This window comes from Diceros bicornis, chromosome 19, assembly GCF_020826845.1.
Source record: "Diceros bicornis minor isolate mBicDic1 chromosome 19, mDicBic1.mat.cur, whole genome shotgun sequence".
NCBI lineage: Eukaryota > Metazoa > Chordata > Mammalia > Perissodactyla > Rhinocerotidae > Diceros > Diceros bicornis.
In genome coordinates, this window is record NC_080758.1 from 38,630,713 (window position 1) to 38,647,026 (window position 16,314).

The following is a 16,314-nucleotide window of genomic DNA, read 5'->3' on the forward strand; positions in this document are numbered from 1 at the left end:
AATAACCATTGCAAATATCACTTCTTCAAGGTGAAAAAGTGTTCTCTTATTCAGATGGTGGTGGGTGCCTGAGAAGTCACTGTCTGTGTTTCTGTTATAGCAGCCCTTGGGCTCAGAAATCCTTCAGACCTGACTTTGAAGCTGAGTTTCTCCATTTCCTAGATGCCTGATCTTGGACAAATTATTTTACCTTTGTGACTCTCAGTTTTCCTCTTTGTGAAATGGGGATCAGGGTGCCTAGCTCAACGGGTGTCGTGAGATTCCATGGAGGTGATCTAAAACATTCAGTGCTCTTGCTAGGTCTGGCCCAGAGTAGGCATTCTACCTCCTCAATGCCTTCAGCATGGGCTCGTTTTAGAAGTCGTAAGAAATCTCAAAACGAACTCTATGATATTTGCCTTGCAGGGACACAAAATGAAAAACAGAAAAGCCTCCTTCTCACCCTATGGGTGGGGTACCGCTCCTCTGTATTCTGATTCTTTTTAATAAGAAAAGAGCATCTTGAGTGTGGAGGGGAAGGCAGGAAGTCATAGAACACAAGATACACTTTATTACATGACGTGTTTCTGTACCACAGATGTGCACAGAGATGTGGTCATCAACAGAGATAACTAGTTTACAAGCCCTCCCTGGAAACTCCTCACAGTTCTTAGTAGAGGAGTGATTCTCAGCCAGGCTCTGCACTGAAGCTCAGCCCATGATTAAAGCATTTCCAACTGTTTCGCATTGAAAAGGATTAGAAAGGAGAAATGACTAGCAGTGCATTTCCAGCCAAGGAGCGAGACCAGGGGTCACCTAAGAGGCTAAAACCCTACTAAAACCAGTATCTATTGTGGCCTTTTTTTCCTGCATGTTTGTCTATCTGTCTTTCCCTCTTTCCTTCTCTCCCTCCCTCTCTTCTATCCTTCCGTCCTCCCTCCTTTCTTTCATTCCTTTCTCTTTCTTTCATTTCTCTACCTTCTCCCTTCTTTCTCCCTCTCCTTTTCTCTAAAGGAAAAATATCACTATATGTGAAGGAAACACTGTGCAATACCTGTTCATTGTTGGACATGGTAATGCGGAGAGGACACATTGGTTCAAATTCTGAACTTTGTAACTATTTTATTAATTTTATTGGCAGTATGTGATTAAGTTGTTACTATAAATGTCTAAGGCAGCAGTTTAGCATAATAAATATAGACTACGTTTAGGAACCAGAAATAAAAACCTGCATTCAACCTTCATCTCTAATTGTCTCAATTATATGGCCTTCCCAAATAGGGTAGTCTTGAGGATTAAATGAAATAAATATGTGAAAACAATATAACTGTAATAAATATAGAACTGCGGCTTGACTCAGGTCCTCTCTTTTAGAAGCAGAGCCTGAGAAAGGGATTTAGGTGCACACGATTTATTGGAGTAGGTATCTCAGGAGAAAGGAGGATGAAGGAAGCGGATGAGGTAGGGGAAGGTGCTAAACTAGGATGTGGTCTCTACTGGGCTCTGGCTTTAGCCTGGTCCAGTGGAGAGCTCCGAAGCATGAATTACACCATGGAATTGTTCCTACTTTGATGTGACTGGCTGATCTTTTGCATTCTTCATGTCATCCAGTCATTGACAGTGGGCTGTCCTTGGGGTGGGAGTGGGCTATGAACTTCTGGGCAAACGGTTGCCATTTTGCCAAGAGGAATTCTCTGGAAAAGGGAGCAATTGTGAGCCATTAGCAGCCAACACTTGCAGCAGGTGAGGGGCAGGTATATCAGTCCGGTAAAGGGCACTGGCTGGGACACCAAGAGTGTCCACTATAGGGCTCAATAAATGGTTGCTAAAATTAGTATAATTCTTGGTTATCATATATCCAGCTCAAGTCCTCAGCTGTGGAGGATCGGTGTACTCCAATTGCAGTAGTTTACAGCCTTCTCTAAGTATAAGAAAGTAGGTTGATTATTTTTTTTATACATCTGTATTATTCCCTGTAGCTAGGCTCCTCCATCAACCTAGACTGAATTTTTGGTCAGTTGCCTGTGTGATGAGTCACTGCTGAGTATAAAAGCCATTCATTCCTTAGCTGGGACCAGGTATAGGAGTCTATACAGCACAAAATGACCCAGAGGGCTAATGGGATCACATACACCTTGTGCTTTTTTAAAATCCAGAAACATTGCCTGCAGATTAAAGTATCAAAAAATAAATTGCTAATGAGAATTGAGCAAGAATTGTTATCAGAGAAGAACAATTAAGTAGAATTAAACCCACTTTAGTTTCTCCAAACACTGGGTCTATACGGTTTATGATTATGATTTATAATGTGTGATTTAAATATTTTAGTTAAAATTTCTTGGGGCACCTGGTTGATATTTTCAATCATCCCACCTCAGTGCTCACGCATGGGCGGGTGGGGGCTCACAGAAGACATCGTCCGGGTTGAGTTTTTAGTTGGTAAGCCTCAGCCATGTCAAAGCATAAAAGAAGCTGCAGAAGAACAGTGACAACAGCAGTAAAAGCCTTAATTTAAACTATACTCATGGCTATTTCATCTAGCTCTACTAGTTTTTGCCGACCCAGGAGTGAATTCTTCCCATCAGTGCTCTTCCCTTGGGCTGCTATTGGCAGCACCTCTATCTGTATGATGTTACCTTTGCTCATATAAAATCCTAGTGTTCTTTAACTGGAAGCACATTAAGGTTTGAGAAGCATTTGTGTGGACATCCTTATTCTTTCTCCCATCAAAAGCTAGTTTCTTTCGTTCTTCAAAATGGTGAATTAATCTTTTTCCACTTTCTGACGGAATTATAAGATTGTATTTATTTTCCTCTGAACAAAACGGGTAGCTATAATGTAGCTTTTCTATTTACCACTCTTCCCTTCAAATTCTATTAAACAAGTAAAACATAAATTAACCCTCTATACACACTGTTCATTGTTTGTATCTCAGAATCTGTACATCTATAAGGGAGACATAGGAGACTGATTAACTTTATAGAAAATGAAAATGATCCTATGGTCAATTAACACCTAATGTTAGCATACGTGTATCATCCCAATAATTTCAGATATGCCTCCTTCCTATGTAAAACAATCTATTTTCCTTTGTCTTCTGGAAGCTAGAATGATAGTTGACCTTTGTAATTATTAAAATATTTTCTAAAAAAATGGCTTAATTTGGCTTGCTGCATAATTCAATCCATAGAATAAATAAATTACATTGTCCTGCAATTCAGAATTCTATCTTGGCAAGGTGACCATTGTCTTCTGAACATTGGGCAATAACAATGCTATCTTTTTATTTTTTTGGTTCCAGAACAACCAGAGGCACTCCTTAACTATCTCTGGCTTGTTCTCCTTACATAAGTGAAATGAGTTAATGACAAAGTAATGTTCAAAAAATCAAAATGATGACAAAGCCAAGAGCATGAAATGACTAAGGCTTTGTTGCTTGTGGCTTGAGGGGGTGGGAGGCACCACCCTCTGAGGTGTCCGAGTGGGTCACCCAACAGACTTGCCAAGGACTGGGAGGGAAAAAATAAGTTGGACAACTCTTCTCTTGGGACAAGGCCCAGAGTTCCATTGTTTGTAGTGATAAAAATATGGGTGGGGATTAGTATATGTAATTGAAAGGAAAAGAAAGACAAGGAATGGATTGGCCTGGAAGAGGTAGAGAAGAGGCTGTTTTCAATGTGATGATTCCCTGGCTTCTGTAATTCATACTTCTTATCTTTATGAAGATCCAGGACCCACTTTTCTATTCATAGTCTTAGGTGATGCCCGCATACTAATGGAAAACTGAAACGTTTGAATAATACCTACATTTTTCTTCTTTGGCACAAAATATATTCATATAAATGAAATTAAGTCACAAGTCGTCTCAATGGCTGATTTTGCCTTAAAAATAAACTATTTTTTTTCTTTTTTTCTTTTGAGTGTTATGCTGAGATATTGGGGGAAAAGATAAGTTCCTCAGTCAGGTTACAGGTCAATCTAGTTAATTCTTTCCTCCAGCATTTCAAACCATGTGATGCTAAAAGTATAGCCATTTTATAGGTAAGAAAACTGACCCTAGTGTAGTGAAGGTCGTGCTACAGGCACTCAGTGGAGCAGAGCTTTGACTGGGGGTGATGCTAATACACTCATAGACACTGATCCAAGCATTACAATAGGCCCCTAGCTGGCACCTGGCCTCAGTCTTGCCCCCTCCAATCTTTTCTTCACCCAAAGCCAACATGATTTATCAGCAATATGAATCTAGTCATTTACCTCCCCTGCTTAAAACCCTGGTGTATTGTCATGGGTTAAATTGTGTGCTCCCCCTCCTTGTATACGTATTAATCCCCAGTACCTCAGAATGTGATCCTATTTGGAAATAAGACCATGGAAGATGTAATTAGTTAAGATGAGGTCATTGGAGTGGGCCCTAATTCAATATGACTGGTGTCCTTATAAAAAGGGGATATTTGGACACAGAGATGCATAGAACGTGAATGCCATGTGAATGTGAAGATCGTCCTCTGCAAGCCAAAGGCGAGGGGCCTGGAACAGATCCTTACCTCATGGCCCTTAGAAGGAACTGACCCTGCTGACACCTTGATTTCAGACTTCTAGCCTGAGAAAATAAATTTCCGTTGTTTAGGTGTCCAGTTTGTGCACTTTGTGACAGCAGCATTAGTAAACAATAGAGCTAGCTTTCCATTATTCTTAGATTAAGGTCTAACATCCTCTAAGTGGCAACAGAGGAGTAGAACATAATACTGAAAAGCAAATGTAACTCAAGCTAAGCATAGTTAGATTTTTGGAATTGTAATTAGGCTTAGCAAAATTCATTGAGTAATTACCGTAATCTTTCACGCGAGGCATTGTTGTAGGTGCTGGGTATTTAGGCATGAATTAAATTGACTCAGTACCTGTTCTCAGGGAGCTTACACTGAGGCAGGCAACTATTTACACAAATAACTAATTATAATTATAATGAGTCTAGAGTGTCAGTGGAATATCCTAAAGAATGGAATACTAGGGGAATCAACCCTTTTCTTGGAGGAATCAGGAAAAGCAAGAAAGCTTCTTTGAGGTAGTCATGTTTAAGCTTCTATCTGAAGGATAAGTAAAAGTTAGTTAATGGAAGGAGGTGCTGGGAGAAGTGGCTTCAAAGTCGAGGGGACAGCAGTTATGAAGATTCCAAGGCCAGAGGCATTATGGCATTTTCCAGAACCAAAAAGAAGTAAGCATAGGTGGAGCGGGAAAGGCTAGGTAGAAAGTAGTGCTGGATGGGGCAGGAGAAGTAGACATGAGCCAGGTCCCAATGACAGTGACACAATCAGAGGGGCATTGTTAAAAGCTCCCTTAGGCTGCAGTGTGAAGAACAGATCCAAGGGAACTACTTGGGAGGCCATAGTAAGAAGTAAGGATGGACCGGGAAATGGACAGAAGTGGATGGATTTAAGAAATACTCCATTGATGGGATCCAGTGGATGAGGTCCAATAATTAAATGAATGTTGTGGAGGCAGGAGATGGGAGGCATGTGTCAAGGTTGACTGCTAGTTTTCCAGCTTGCCCACTGAGTGGAAGGTGGTATTATTCACTGAAGTACGAGGTACTAAATGAGAGCCGTTTATTTCTTCTAGGGGAAGTGAGGGGCACAAGATGATGTTTAGTGCCTAATCATTGCATTTGAAGCAATTGTGAGATGCCTGATGTCATGTAGGCCGTCAGCCTCGCTGCTCAGGTGGTCTGAGCCACCAGAGAGATAAATTTGTAAGTTGTTGGGGTATAAATGGTAACTGAAGCCATAGGAACAGAGGTGTTCACCCAGCAAGAGAGGGTAGGACGAGAAGAGGAAAGGTCTTAGCACAACTGAGGGACCTAACATTTTAAGTTTGGGTGGAGGAAGATGAGCTGACAAGAATGATAAGGAGTGGCAGGAGAGAAAGGAGAAAACTCAGAAGGATGTGTTGTCATGGAGCTTCAGGAAGGAAGCAGTGACTGATAGTCTTTAAATCACTGGCTAAAAAGTCAAGCAGTACAATTTCTGAAAAAAAGTCTAAGCATTTAGCCACATTGGTGCTTAGCAAGAGCTCTTGCAGCGGCCTCAGTGGAGAAACGAACAGAAGGTGTAGCAGATGTTGTTGGCGTCCTGCCCATGTCCCTTTGGCAGTCACTTCTATATTCCAAAGGATGCTTTGTGTGAAATAGGTAGGTAGGTAGGTAGGTAAGTAGGTAGGTAGTTAATTAGTTGGCTGGAGAAGACCCTTAGCCCAAGCACAGAACAAGCCAAAATGACAGAGTTAATACCCCCAGAAACAGCCCTCAAACGATGACAGACAGAGATTTGATAACCAAATATACTAGTCCCTCACCCTTCAGTTGAGATAACTCTAAAGAATGTTCTACACTGTCTTTCAGAGCTCCCCAGGGGGACTGAGCTCTAGTTGCCCACAGCGGTGAGTGGTTGGATAATATCCTCTTCATGAATTGTCTGCCCTTCTGTCACTCTCCTCTACTCCCCATCACTGTTTTTGGGATCACACTCTTGAATCCCCATCTCAGAGGCTGCTTCTGGAGTACCCAACCATGTAGAAGGTGAGGAGATGTTGCAGTAAATGTAAACTTCATGAGGATAGCTTAAGAGGGTGTAGCAGGAGGAGAAACAGAGTCAAAGATGGTTTATTATAATTGTGAAAGAGCCGTGAGCTTGTTTGAATGCCGGTGGAAAGGATACAGGAGCAAGAGAGAGCTTATAGGAATCCATGACAAACACTTTTTTTCCTGATGCTGTTGGTTAAAATATGAAAGAAGAAGAAAATGAGAGGAAAATACGATCAGATTTGCATTATAAAACTTAGGAGACCTCTTTGTAGGTGTGACTGAGGCACAAAAGTTTCCTCTTCACAAGAGTAAAACAAACTCTGATGATCTTGGACTTCTGTGTGTTTAGGAATTCCCAGCATCTCTAGAATCCACTTAGCCATTCCATGACACATTTTTCCCTCCAGATGTGAACACTGAGAGTCAGTTGTCAGTTGAATACTCTTGTATTATTTTCTCAGCAATTATTTTAAGGAATGCAGTTGAATAAAATTCACTTTTGGCATCATTTTTAAGAATGGATGATGATTTATGCTTTTCTTGCAGGGACAAGATGGCTCTGGGCATGAGTCACGGCTGTACGCTGGGAAGATTCCGATGGGAACCTTGCTCTTGCTGGTTGATCCATACCTTACATGGACTTGAGGCCGTGCATGGCTTTTATTAACATGTGCATTTTGCTTGTTAAGGCTCGAGCTTCATCTTTTCCTTCCCAACTCCAGCCCTCTTTGTATTTCACACGCACCTGATTTGGAATCTGTGCTTGGGACTCAGAGTGGCTTGGGAACAGTAATTTGGAAAATCTCTGAATATTTGTCAGCTAAAGTGGGATGATGTATTCTCAGCTGCAGCTGGGAAATGGACAGTTTCTCTACAGGGGGGCAAATTCAAAAGGCAAAGTTCTCATTCTTTTAGCATCTCTATCTCCATGGGGCAGGTTTGGTGCAAATCAAATCTGTCCATAGGCCAAGAAAGCTACAAACCATAGCACAGAGCTGTGCTTTTCTCAAATGCAGAAAGAGCTGCTTTACACACAGCCTTCACATGTAATTTTCCTAGTGAAAATTCCCTGCGCCAGAGCAGATGTTCCTTGGAAACAACACCAATGTCTTTCAGGAGCCAAGGTGATTCCTGAAGTTTTCCAGGTTAAAATCCTTTCTGTCGTTGTCCTTGGCATGCTTCTCAAAATGTGTTCTATAGCCTTACTTCTCAGACTTTAATGTGCATACAAGTCTCCTGAGGGTTTTGTTAAACTTCAGAGTCTGTTTCAGTAGTTCTGAGGTGGTGGCTTGAGATTCCACATTTCTGACAAGCTCCAGGGGGATGCTAATGCGGATCCATGTTGATTCCTGAATCCTACTTTGAGTACCTTGCAAGCTGCCTTCTGACACAAAGATTCCCTGGTCCGATAAGTACAAGAAAAAAATACTTGTATTTTTACCTTCCTCTCCAAAACTCTGCAAATTAATAAATTAAAGACTCTGAGAAAATCTGCTCTGAGGAAGTCTTATACAAAACTAATAGACCATAGAACCTGATAGAACTAATAATAAAACTAATAGAACATAGAATTTTAGTATGCTATCTCTTAACAATCTGGGGAATTTGATTTTTGTGAAAAGAAAAGATGGTCTGAGGTGTGGTCTCCATTCAAATATTTGTTCAGGTACTTGAGCAGATTGAGGGGGATTTTAGAAAATGTTTGACCCTCTTCGTGGTGACCTTTATAACCTTTCTCAGGTGAGTATTACTGATTCTCCAATTGAGAGAGGCTGTAAGTCAGACTGTCAATATCCCCGGTAGAAGAATAAACTGTCCACTTAAGAGTTTTGTTATTCAAAATGTATGGAGCTTTCTTCAAACAACTCTAAAAGTTGTTAGGGGCTTAGCTGCTACTATGCTTTTGTCAAAATGTCAGCTGAGAAAAGCAATATGCAGTCATGTGCTGCATAACGACATTTCAGTCAACAATGGACCGCATAGACGACAGTGCTCCCACAAGAGCAATACCATATAGCCTAGGTGTGCAGTAGGCTATACCATTTAGGTTTGTGTAAGTACATTCTATGATGTTAGCACAATGATGAAATCACCTAACGACACGTTTCTCAGAACATGTCCCAGTCGTTAAGTGGCACATGACAATTCAAGAAAGCTAGACTAGGGGTATTTAAATCCCTTTAACCATCTTAAATTGTTTGCAAACTTCCGTGCATCTATGCATCAATCCTCTAAGAAGTTCCCATGAAGGTTTCTGGGCCTCTGCTCCAGAAATGATCACCATTTAGGTCGTGAGTATATTCTAAAAATCTTCATGTTAATCAGCATTCCCAGAGTTTTTGGATGCAGGTGCTCTGAGGACCACATTTTGAGATCAAATTCCGTTTCCTTAACGTTAGAGCACCAGCAGCCCGGCCAAAAACAATCTTCCCTGTTTGGCTCTCTGAACATTCACCTTTGTGAGTCATGTTTCAATGTTCTGCCCTGGATTTTTATGGAGAGTATATATGACTGCATGGGAAAACGTTAGCATTTTCTCTAAAACTGTTATTGAACATACTGTCATTACATCAGAAAACTCTGCAAAAGGAGTACAGCCTTACTCCTACAGTTTGGGGTGCAGGCTAACCAGAACAGGACATTTCTAGATGTGTTTTACTGTAAAAGCAAGTGAAAATTTTGCTATTTAATAAGACATGTATTTGTACTAATATAAACATGCAAACGTAAATTTAACCCAAATTGTTGAGTTGATGCTCTAAGTCATCTGTGGCTTCAAGTATACCCTTGGCATATCACTACACTCCTGGGGTATTTACTCCAAAACTTGAGAATTATAGCATTGGATCTTGAGTAGGGTCCTAGAAATAAAGAATAAATAAATAAATGGGTGAAGATGGTCAAAAGGTACAAATTTCCGGTTGTAAGACTGATAAGTCCTGGGGATGTAATGTACAGCATGTGACTATAGTTAATAATGCTGTATTGTATATTTGAAAGTTGCTAAGAGTGTAAATCTTAAAAGTTCTCATCACAATAAAATAAATTTTGTAACCATGTGTGATGATAGATGTTAACTAAATTTATTGTGGTAATCATTTCACTATCTATCTATCTATCTAGCTATCTCAAATCATTATGTTGTATGCCTAAAACTAATACAATGTTATATGTCAATTATATCTCAATGAAAAAAAGAATAGATAAATCTCTTAAAATTTGTTCCCAGAAAGGTGGTCCTACATTAATATTTTATATTGAGATGTTTTATAATGAGAATTACATCATTTCTTTTCTTAAAATTTCGGGGCCAGCCTGGTGCCGCAAGTGGTTAAGTGCGTGCTCTGCTGCGGTGACCCGGGGTTCGCATGTTCGGATCCTGGGCACGCGCTGATGCACTGCTTGTCAAGCCATGCTGTGGCGGCGTCCCATATAAAATGTAGAGGAAGACAGGAATGGATGTTAGCTCAGGGCCAATCTTCCCCAGCAAAAAAGAGGAGGATTGGGATCAGATGTTAGCTCAGGACTGATCTTGCTCATACAAAAAAAAAAAAAAATTTCAACTTGGTTGGTAGGAACATGAGAGCAAAATTAAACGCTTAATTATGGTGATTTTTATTAGTCTGGTTGTTTAGTATTTGCTAAAAATTTCTAACTCGTCTTTGTACGTTTAATTTCAACTTTTCATGTTAATTCTCTTACTATATCTGTGAGTTTAAAAATAAGGCATCGTACATTTTTCAAGCTGATAGAGAATAAATTATTAAGGAGTTTTTATTATCCACTTAAATTCTCTCAACCATTGATATTTTCTTGCCATTGTTTTTTCAGTCAGAAATACTCTTCAATTTTATTGTGGTTGATTCAGGCTCTTCTTGAGAGTTTAGCGACAAAATCTTGGAATGGTTCTGTCATCAGGATGACTACCAGGCAAAGTGACTAATGAAGATCTAGAGGTCAAGAGAGAACAAAAGTTATTCTGTTTGAGGAGTATCTTCAGAAGACTTCTGAGGTGGTTCTGCTCCTTTTTATGGAGTTGCAGAGCCATACTGCAGCATTCCTCTCACTTCCTTTAGTGGCCATCCTGTAAAGCATTTTTGCATACCTTCTCTCATTCAACCCTCTCCATAACACTATAAGCCTTGCATCATTTTATCTTGAAAACTGAGGATTGAGACCCAGAAGACATTGAAGGGCCTATCCAATGTCAATCAAGCAAGAAGTAGAACTAACATTGGAGCTTGGTCTTCAGATAGCAAATCCTCAAGTGTTTCTCATAGATCTCAGCTGCCAACTTTTGCTTACTTGATGCCATATTGTAGGTGTGAATAGCTTCATTTGTCACAGCCTCTTGGCTCTGCCAAGTGTTCAAATGGAAAAGTACTTGGCTGGATAATTACTAAGTAAAGGATATGTGTAAGAAAACAAAGGAAAAACATGTTAGTTTTAACAAATTGACATTCTAGAGTTTGACAAAGTGCTGATTGAATGCTTGCCTCTGGTTCTAAGATATTTGGGTTGGTTTTGAAATGAGATACAGGGGTGACTTTAGCACAAAGGAATTTTTTTAAAATTCCAACTCATTGGCTAAATAAAGCATCTTATTTTAATAGGAATGAAGTCCATATGAGTACTGCACACAGATAAGTTTTTCATCTACAAACCACATTCTCCCCATGCCTAAGTGACGTCCTGGACTGGGAATTAAATGACATCCACAGAATATCATGGCAACCAGTTAACATTGGAAAACAAAACTGAGCAAAACAAGTAACAACAACAACAAACAATCAATTAACCTGTTGTTGGTTCCATGTTGTATCAAATATTCATTCTGATTTTTAATCCCTTAATTTCCGTTTCCTTTGGTGGAGTAGACACACAGTTGTGGATCATTTGGGTGTTGGATTGATCCTTTCTGGTTACTATTGTTAAGGTTCGTGTTGAAGCTATTTGAGTTAAGTTTCTCTCTCTCTCTTTCTCACACACACATACACACACATACACTCTCAAGATCAAATAAATATCGATGTTTTTGCAATGGGACATGGTGAGTACTTGATAAATAATTCTTTCAAAAGATGAATGAAATTGCTCTGTATCTCAATAGTTCTCATGATAGCCACCCAATGGAATCCACCTGGACTATTGGCCACTGCATGGCCAGTAGGAGGAGGTTCTTATACAAAACCCAAGAGTAGAGCCATTGTGGAGACATTATAAGTGGGCTGTGAGCTGCTGGAGCCCAGGGGCGTGTCTTACACTTGCTCTTTATCCTCTACTCTATCTAGCACAGTGCAGAGTATCTAGAAGATGCCCAATAAAGACTTCCTGATTGGTGGAGTGAAAAAACCAGCATCTACTTCTCTCATTGCCTGACTGCTTGTGGGTTGGGAAAGGGGGAAAAGTTGTGTGGGAGACATTTATGGAATGAATATTCTCTTTCTTACCATTCTCTTCATTTTTTTTCATTGAGCATATATTATTAATTATGATACTCAATATTTGTATTTGAATATTATGTAATTTATACCACTGTCTGTATTTGGCACTATTTTTGTATTTATTTTGTACATAATTATAGCACACAATATAAGTAATATCCAACATATCCATAAGATACTTACGTGTCCGTAAGTTAGACATATTCAATATTTAACTTAGAAACAAGCACTCTATAATAGGAGAAATTTTATTAAATGTAATGTCCCAATCCAGTGACAATAAAACATACAACACAGAGTTGATTCTCCTTCAGAGGCAACTTCCTCTCTCTCCCTAGCGGAAGTGAAAACTTTGACCTAATGAAAGTGGTGAAACCCCCACTCACATCCATTTCCCGACAAGAAGGCCCGCAGTATGAACACAGGAACTGAACACAGGAAGCTCAGTATTTGTTTTGCATTATAAAGATATTGGAGCCATAAAGATTTTTTTTTTTAATTTTTGATTATTAGAGATTCAAACAATGTTTACATACAAGATACTAGTCTGTGTGACACTATGTACTGGCAGAAAGCCAACCTGTACATATACAGCCCCTATTGTGAGCAGCAGACAGTGACCAATGGACTTTGGCTTTTATAAATTAAGTTAACAAACATTTAATGGGAACCAGCTTTAACAGATAGCTTGGCCAGATTTAGGAGGAAGTTTTTATGCTGTTGTTGTTTTTTTTTAATTTCTTGCCACTGACAGCTGTTGATAGAACCAGACAGTTATTAACTCTTTATCTCATCTACCAATTCACATTGACACAGATTTTTTATATTTATTTTAATTTTTTAATTTTAATTTTTTATTTTACTTCTTTTTTTTTCAATTTTGGATTCTCCCAGCTGCCCATATCCTTCTTCCCTTCAAGTATTTGGCTCTGATATTGGGGTCACAGGCATTATGGCTGGAGTTCCCAGACAAAAGGTACACAGAATTGAAACCACTTGGTGTTGCCTTCTTGCCAGTGGAGCACTGAAAGGCACTGAGAGGAAAGTATTGTAGCTGCTGAATCCATGTCCTGCATCACATCTACTCTGTGGGGCAGCCTCTTCCACAGTAGCTGTGGAATCCAGAGAGTTCTTACTCAATATTTGCACTTTTACAGCCCATCAAAGGCCCTAAAACTTTAATGAATTCATTGTGCATTTATGAGTTTTAATTCCTATGCACTCAAATCATATCATGGAATTAATTGCCATATAAGCATATGAAATCCTACTGTACTTTCTGTTTATGTAATTTTGTGGAAAAGTTTATTTTGGAAGATATTAATTAACATCAAACATGACAATAATTTTCATTATAAATTAGTATCTTTTTTCTGAATACTTACAGTCATTCTCCTCTGAAAGAAATCTTTAGGAAGGAATTATTATTATTATTAATATTATATATACGTATGTACGTCATGCATTGTTAGTTATGATTTGTATATATCTTTGCGTATATATATAAATATATATGTATTTGAGATTATCTTTAATCTCCTAGTAGCTTGAAGGTTGGCAGTGATAAAGAGGATGCTCAGTTAAACTTGAATTTCAGATAAATAATGAATTTTTTTCTAGTATAAGTATATTCCAAAAAATGCAGAAAACATACTTATAGTAAAACGTTAGTCATTGTTTATGAAATTCTGATTTAACCTGGCATCTTGTATTTTTATTTGCTAAATCTGGCAACTCTAAGTAGATTGTGTCTCCAGCCTTCATAGTTTATGCTTCTCTTTTTCTAATAGCTGCCTGGCCTGCATGTGCTGTCTAATAGTATAAAATCTTAACTCCTAAAATAGCAGACATGGAATAAAGTTTTTCATGTTTGGTTCAAGGCTTTTCATGTATATTTTATAGGCATACTATTCTTGGACACTATTTTAGAGAGTACGGGTTATATTTGATAATAATGAAACTGATTATGGAATACCTTTATCCGTCACTTCATTGCTCTTTAGTAAAATAAAGGCAGTGGGTGTCATAAAAAGAGGAGAAAACCACAAGTCTAGAGGCCCGGGTTTTAGTTTCATCTCTGACACAATCTCTGGGTCTCTATAGTATCATCTGTGACTGTGAGTACATCTGTGACTGTCAGAGATTCACTGCATAAATGACCCTAATTCTTTTCTCCTCCTTGTAACCACACCTTCTGACGTACAAAGTAGTGGAGTCTATTTCTGTGCCTCTTGATTCTGACTGTGGTCATGTGATTAATTTTGGGCAATGAGATGTTAGCAGACAGGACACGTGCAGAAGCTTGAAAACCAACTGTATTTGCGTGTTTCTTCTTCCGCTGGTGCATATCTGCCTTTGCCATGAGAACATGCCTGGGCTAGCCTGTTGGAGGCATAGGAGGTTGAGGTGGAGAAGAGCATTTAGGCTCTATGCATTCCTGTCTCTCACCCAAGAGAGGAAATAATCCAATTGAAAGGTTTTATTTTTCTCCACGAATCATTACTCATCATTTGTGTGTAGATATCGGTTTCAAGAAAACATATTCATATATACATATTGGAGTCTTAAGCAAAATTTGATCTGTTCCTAGAATTCTGAGCATACCAAGGACCTAAAGATAAACTTTATTTTTCATACTGCATCACTTCTTCCAAGTTTAAAGAAAATAAAATAAAGGAGGACTATAGAATAAAAAGCAAATAAAAATGAAAGATAAGTGCTGAAGGCTGGTTAGGCCATGTGGTAAGTTTTGTGGGCAACTTAAGTTGAAGATGTGAAGATAAAGTTTAGATATTTATTAGTGTGGGCATGGCCTTGGCTAAGCTGGCAAAGGATGCTGCATGGAACTTCATCCAGCTGCATGCATGTGTTTCTCTGACTGCCTGACTTGTTCTTTATGGCTGTCAACGAACAAGTAGGAAGATATGAGTGATTTTCTGTTGGCAGAATGTTGAATTGTTGTCTCATCTCCATGTGATATTGAACTAAACTTTTTTCTGACTTACAATTAAAAGGCCTGATTTATGTTCCATTTTTGCCAGGTTAATTAAAAAGGAAGGATCATCCAGATCAGACAGGGCTGGAGGTTCTGATAACTCCTCTTCTTCGCCAACTGTAGGCTCCTGAGTTTTGATGGGCTATGAGAGAGGGAAGGGAAGGGAAGGATTTAGGATTTCATTTCAGGCCTAAGCCTTTACTGTGTCTCCATAAACTCCTATACCAGCAAGTAAACTGAACCTTTACAGAAGGTTACCTGTGTTTAACCTGGGCTTAAATAAAACATGGAATGTATCATGGGCCAAAATTCTCACCAGACTTTGACAAGGGTTCAACAGTATATACTCGGAAACTTGTACAAATACTGTAACTACTGCTACTGCTAATTTCACATTGCTAAGCACCCTAGTCTAAATGCCAATAGAACTCAGAATAATGAAAGTAGATGAAAGCAGTGTGTATTTTCTTCAAAGTTTCTAAGTTTGGAAGGAATTCCTAGATATCATAGGTGTGTGTGGGGAAAAAAATCTTGTTGACAGCACAACAATTCATTCACTTCCTAATATGACTAGTCATGTACTGTACTTCAGTGCAAACAATAAGGTTATTGTTTGGATGGGAAAACAAGCAATTTGTTGGAAGGCAAAAAGCTGAAAATGTTCTATAAGCTGATTTTGTTTTGGCAGGCTGCACATCATTTTCCAGGTAGTCTTAAAAGATGTATTTGAGAGACACATTTTTAAAGATTTGGCCACTTGTGAAAGCAAGGATTCCTTGTAGTTTTCTTACTGCTCTTTGGTGGGATTTTTTTTCTTCTTGTTTGGATGTATTTAGATCCAGTGGCTCAACATTCTCATGAAGCAAGGACAGTAGTGTCCTGGATAACGTTGTCTGTTCTGTTTCTCTCTAGCATGCAAGCGTTGGGGGTTTGCGGCTGGAAATCCTTCAAGGTGACAACGTGTCGATGAGTTAGTGTGCCCTAGGACTGTGATGAATGAAGCTGCTGGTAAGTTCAGTTTATGCTCTGATTAGAAGACTCTGCCAGAGCAGCCCCATGGTTTGCATTCCCTCCTTTCCTTATTTTGCATCAATTTCTTGGCTGATGATGGTCTAATTGGGATGGTCTGGAGAGGAGAGGAGATAGAGCTTGACACTTTGGGAGAAAGAACAGAAATTTGGAAGGCCCTGTACCAAGCCTAGTACCACTTTTCTGAGTTCTACAGAATTAGAGAGTTCTGCTATGATTAATGGTGTTTGGATATTTACAAGCTGGGTTTAGGGTTACTTACTGATCCCCAGATAGATACTACTCATACA